At 41.4% G+C, this 5,762-nt stretch overlaps 1 long non-coding RNA gene across 1 annotated transcript; it reads right to left on the reverse strand.

Moving 5' to 3' along the window:
* Positions 1-3,965: 3,965 nt before the first annotated feature.
* Positions 3,966-5,480, reverse strand: LOC310707960. The gene is made up of 2 exons (XR_014526777.1): positions 5,325-5,480; positions 3,966-5,192 (listed from the first exon to the last, which is right to left on the reverse strand). It is a non-coding gene; the product is annotated as an uncharacterized lncRNA (long non-coding RNA).
* Between the last annotated feature and the right edge of the window lie 282 nt (positions 5,481-5,762).

Below are 5,762 nucleotides of genomic sequence, written 5' to 3' on the forward strand. Positions count from 1 at the left end.
GTTAAAAATCTATATATATTAGGTTTTCACATTTTTATACACTTTATCTCTCACCAATTCAAACATCGAATTATAAGGTTCTCTGAACCTTCAGACTCCCCCCCCCCCTCCCATGGGTTCAGATATTAAAAGTTTAATTTTTCGGCATCCTATGCTTTATCCAACTATTGCATATCCCCAATTAACATATCAATTTCACATTAAAAATGTCATTACAATGCTACCAATGACTTTAACTGTTTACAGTGGTTTTTTTAAATAAACTACAAATGTACTCCAGTCTCTAACAAATACTTCATCCTCTTGGTTTCTGATCTTCCCTGTCAGCTTTGCCATTTCTGCATATTCCATCAGTTTTGTCTGCCATTCTTCCTTTGTTGGTAATTCTTCTTCTTTCCATTTTTGGGCTAGTAGCACTCTTGCCACCGTCGTTGCGTACATAAAAAGTCTTTTATCGTCTCTTGGTATTTCTTCACCTATTAAACCTAAAAGAAAGGCTTCTGGTTTCTTAACAAATGTATTTTTAAACATTTTCTTTAATTCATTATAATCATTTCCCAGAAGTCTTTTACTTTAAAACATGACCACCACATGTGATAAAATGTACCTTCTCTTTCTTTAAATGTCCAACACATATTTGATTTAGTTTTATACATTTTTGCAATTTTACTTGGTGTTAGGTACCAATGGTGCATCATTTTCATATAATTTTCTTTCAACAAACAGCATGATGTAAATTTTATTTCCTCTTTCCACAACTTTTACCATGATGAAAGTTAAATATTATACCCAAAATCTCCAGCCCAGTGTATCATCACTGCCTTGAATTCTTCATCTTTCGTATACCAGTCCAACAATAGTTTGTACATTTTTGATAGTATTTTCACCTTATTTTCCAACAGATCAGTTTCCAAATCTCGATCTTTCTGTATCAAACCCTCTTTTTTATCTACTTTAAAAACATCATTTAATTGGTGATACCGTAGCCAATCTGTTAATATTCCTTTTATCTAGGGAAGTTTTTAAATGTTTAATGATTTGTAATGGTTTTATATATGTTGGAAGCCGCCTAGAGTGGCTGGGGCAACCCAGTCAGATGGGTGAGGTATAAATAGTACAACAACAACAACAACAACAACAACAACAACAACAACAACAGACTAGAACATCCCTATTTTCATTGAAGAAATGTTGGATGGTAAGAAACTACAGCCAGCCCTAGAATGTCTACAAGTACCCAATGAAACCAAAGTTGGAAAAACTATTTCCATGATCCATACCTTGTTGACTTTGAGAAAGATTTAGTTATTGATTTATCTATGAACAAATCTCATAGATATTGTTGTGTACTGCCTCTTAGAGAGGCAAGCTCAGAAGACTTCAGCTTAGCAGATCATGTGAGAGGAAAAGAAGTGAATGATTTCAATTTTGGATGCAATACGTGAGAAAGACCTTGGGTCTGCTAAGCCCTCAAAAGTCCTGAGCAATTCTGGCCAAGATAAGCAGCAATCAAGCCATTATTCAGTTAATGTTTATGTTCCTCTTATGAGTTAAAATTGTTAGCCTGTGTTCTGTAAGTTTTAAAAAATAATTGTTAAGTCTGAAGACATCTGGCGTGTCCTGCTGTTACCCATATACAAATGATTTGGATTCAAGGCAAACCAGTCATTTATCATTCACATGGGAGAGCGAGATAAGCAAACGTCAACTACCCTTTGAGTGAGTAACAGGCAAAGCTGGTGGAGAACAAGAAAGGAAAACTTTTTAAATTTCCAATGGATTTCCATTGCTCAGTGGTAAGGCGCATGCATTGCATACAGACGTTGCTAGCTTCAGAACCTGGCATTGCCAGTGAAAAAAGGATGTTGAGTACTACAAGGGCTGGAAAAGATGTGGGACCACAAACTTGGAGAGCTGCTTTCAATCAGGACAGAAAGTTAGACTGCGATGGACCAGTGATCTCAACAAGGCTGATGCCCTATATCAAGAGTGAGGAATTGGACCTGGTCAGTAGGCCCAATTATTATCTCCCCTGCTCCTCATGGGCCAAGTTTGACAAGTGGGTGGGGCTGCCCACCTGTCAATAACATGATGCCAAGTGACCCATTTTTGCCTGCCTGGCTTGCAATTAAACCATGCAGGCAAAGGTGGACTTTGGTAATCTTTTGTAAAATGGTGCCCTGTGCAAGGCCAAAATTGGGTGCCCCCAAATGGATATTCTCAATTATGGATCATCTCAATTTTGCATCCCCTTGGCTCAGTGCCCTGTATGAGGGAACCACCCAAAATCGGGTGCTGGCACAGCCCTTACATAGCACTCTGCAAACCCAACAAACAGCTGATGGTCGGGTTGTCCAAAGCCCAGTGCAGCTGGTTCCACAAGCTATAAATAAGAAAATCCAAGTCCCTTGCAAAAAAAAAATAAAAAATAAAAAATAAAAAAAGTTCAGGAGATTCTAAACAAATGTAAGTGGCAGAAAACCAACATGGGAGCCAGCATGGTGTAGTGGTTAAGAGTGGTGGACTCATAATCTGGTGAACTGGGTTCGCGTCTCCGCTCCTCAACATGCAGCTGCTGGGTGACCTTGGGCCAGTCACACTTCTCTGAAGTCTCTCAGCCTCACTCACCTCACAGAGTGTTTGTTGTGGGGGAGGAAGGGAAAGGAGATTGTTAGCCGCTTTGAGACTCCTTAAGGGGAGTGAAAGGTGGGATATCAAGTCCAAACTCCTCCTCCTCCTCCTCCTCTTCTTCTCTGGAGATCAGCTGATCATTGGAGCCAAGTACACAGGTTGTGGCAGGTGGGAGGCAGTTCCTGCAAGCCCCCTTTCAGCTCAAGCCATGTCCTTACCCACCTCAACACCTGGCATCAAATACGACAGCAGGTGTGGGTTGGGTAGACCTGGCTTGGTCAAAATGGGGGCCAAATGGGGAGACCTAAATTAGCCTGTGGGTTGCTCACCATATCTCTTTACTTGGGGGAAGCCCCACTGAATTCAGCGGGTCTTACTTCTGAGTGGACATGTCCAGGCCTGCACTATTTCTATAAATACACTTCAATGGTTAGGTAGGGGCAGGTGTTTTTCCCCACTGAGCAATTCCCCCATGCATATTCCCACTGCAGGGCGGACCTCTTTCTGGCAGAGAACTAAAATACAAAGTTATTGGGTAATGACAGGGTTGCCGTGCAAAAGGTTGCTCCCCTGTACGGCCCTCACATGACTACCGAGAGAGCTATTCCACGGCCTCCTCAGTCTCTCTTTTGTGCCGTTCAGAATTCTCTTTAAAATGTAAAGAGGATTAAAGCCCAAATCCGGTTAAAATTATCCTTTTCAAATTTTTGCCTGAATCTATGTTCTATTAATTTAACCGCCCTAAAATGTTTTGTGATATGCGTCATGCTTTTAAACCCTGTAAAGGGAGATGGCCCCCCCAGGCTTCCATGGAAATTATGTTTATAGTATGAGATCTCTGTTTGCTCCTCATCGCCGTAAGCGGCGCAGCGTCGTCGCTCGTACATTTTCCCTGGCAAAAATGGATGCATCATTTAAGTCATTACGGGTCTGGTGATCATTTGTTACAATAAACTATACCATCCTTGCTAGGAGGCCAGAGAGAGCCTGTAGTCGCAAATATATACATCTTCCTGGGCTAACTCGATTCAAAGCAGCAGTATGCCAGGGTAAAGTATTACTTAATTTATACTGTAATGTTTAACATTGATTCTGTGTGGGAAAATGAAGCCCAGCACATTCAGAGAACCCACATCATTAAGGTTTAATAATTTAGGCCTAGTTAATGCAATAATGAATTTACTGACACCTAAAAGTGCAGCGTTAGTACTTGCTTTTCTAGAAATACTTTACTCTGAGGCTTGGCTTTCGAGACAGAAAATGTTTATTATGAGATTGGCTTTTGCAATTTCCCCATTCACTCCCTTCCCCACACAGACACTTTTCTCACATGGTGAAGAACAATTCTTTAGATGTATTTATTAACTTCTCGGTACACAAGGACTTTCATGAATTGTATAACTTCTATCACTAGCAACTAGGGCCTGGAGGCTAGAGGAATCTTGCTCCAACCCTGAATTCCCCTCTTCTGTCCAATCCCATATTTCTACCTCACCAACATTTGCCTCCATACCTTATACTTCCTCTCACAGTCCACTCACTTCCCCACCAGAGGAGATACTCTGGTATCTTCCATTACACAAACTTTCAAGCTGGGTTCATCTTTGGCTTCCTCCTTCTGTTTGCAAAACCACCAACGTCCAATGTTTCAGCATCTTCAAGACATGTCTGTACATTGGTGACCCTACCACCATAAGAAACACCACTCTTATTTCTTTTGCACTGAACATTAGCAAAAATGCCTGCTGCCTTGATGGGTAAAAACGAGGCCCATAAGTGTTGCAGTATGACTATGTGCTCTGCAAATGGAGACACGTTGCAACCAACTATGCGGTTCCCAATGGTCAAATTCAGTCCACTAAGCATCGAGCATGAAGGGTAGGTTTCACTCTCACCGAAACAGAGTCCCCAAGTCAATTGTTTTCCTCTCCTCCAAGGAAGGAATAGCATATGGGTGGAAGCTGAACCTGTTCCTGGTTCATGTTGAGCCTTATGACCTATAGAACAGGACTAGATCGTGAGACTCAACACTGCAGAGCGTTGTATTCCAAGGTGTTATCCATGTCTCATTCAATCAAATCTAAACAGCTGAGCCATAATCAATGCCTGACAACTCTAGAGGGAAGCTCCTTTATATAGGTACAGTAAGGATGGATGGAAACATGACTTTCTACAACAGTGTTTCCTCTGCTTGCTCCTGATCTTCCTATGTTACAGCCTGGACTCCAGCCATCTTCAGTTGCCCCTCTGGGCACCCTATGTCCACCAAGCTTCTTTTGAAATGGCTGAAATCACGATTATCCTCCCTATGTCCAGATGTGTCAAGTTCCGCTAAGAGACGAAGGAGCTCAGCAGGACAAATTCAACAAATACTAATCCGTTTCCAGTTTTGCTGGACCCTCCAAGGAATATAACACTGTAGCCACAGGCTCCATCGGCAAAATGATTCTAGCCAGGGCCTTTCCCCCCAGCCAGAACTCAGTTCCAGCACCTGTCAGGTGGGCTTCATTGCCATAATAGAACAAGGGAGGCATTCATGGTGAGTTCCAGCTCCTCTTTTTCTAGAAAACAAAACAAAACAAAACAAAACAACAACAACAACAGTGATCTGCTGAACCCAGCAGCCTGACTTGTTTGGAACATCTCAGTCAAGGAGGACTCTTGCACTCAGGCAAAAGTCTTAGAAATCTTACCCTGAGAGTGAGAATCCTTCTTGTGTCTCCTCCTCCTCTTCCCCTTAGATGCTCCAGAAGAGGGTTCGGCTGCAAGGCCTAGTGCAGGCATGCCAACTTGCGCTGAAGATTGGGGGCAGCGTTGCACATAGTGTGTGTGTGTGTGTGTGTGTGTGTGTGTGATGTTCTGCCATGATGTCGGGATGAGCCAGAACCAAATGTGGTGCCAGCATGTCTTTTTTTAAAAAAATAATTTTTATTAAGTACAAATTAGAAAACATACATATTTACAACAAAAGAAAATACAAAGGAAAAAGAAAATACATATAACCAAGGAAAAAAATTAGAGAATACTTTGCCTCTTTTCATATTTACAGTTATTTATACCTCTATAAAATGCTATTCACAATAAAGGAGTGAAATGAAAGATAAGATATCAGAGAAAAGAAAAAAGAACAA

Source organism: Podarcis liolepis (genome assembly GCF_965112155.1).
Source record: "Podarcis liolepis genome assembly, chromosome: 5".
NCBI classification, from domain to species: domain Eukaryota; kingdom Metazoa; phylum Chordata; class Lepidosauria; order Squamata; family Lacertidae; genus Podarcis; species Podarcis liolepis.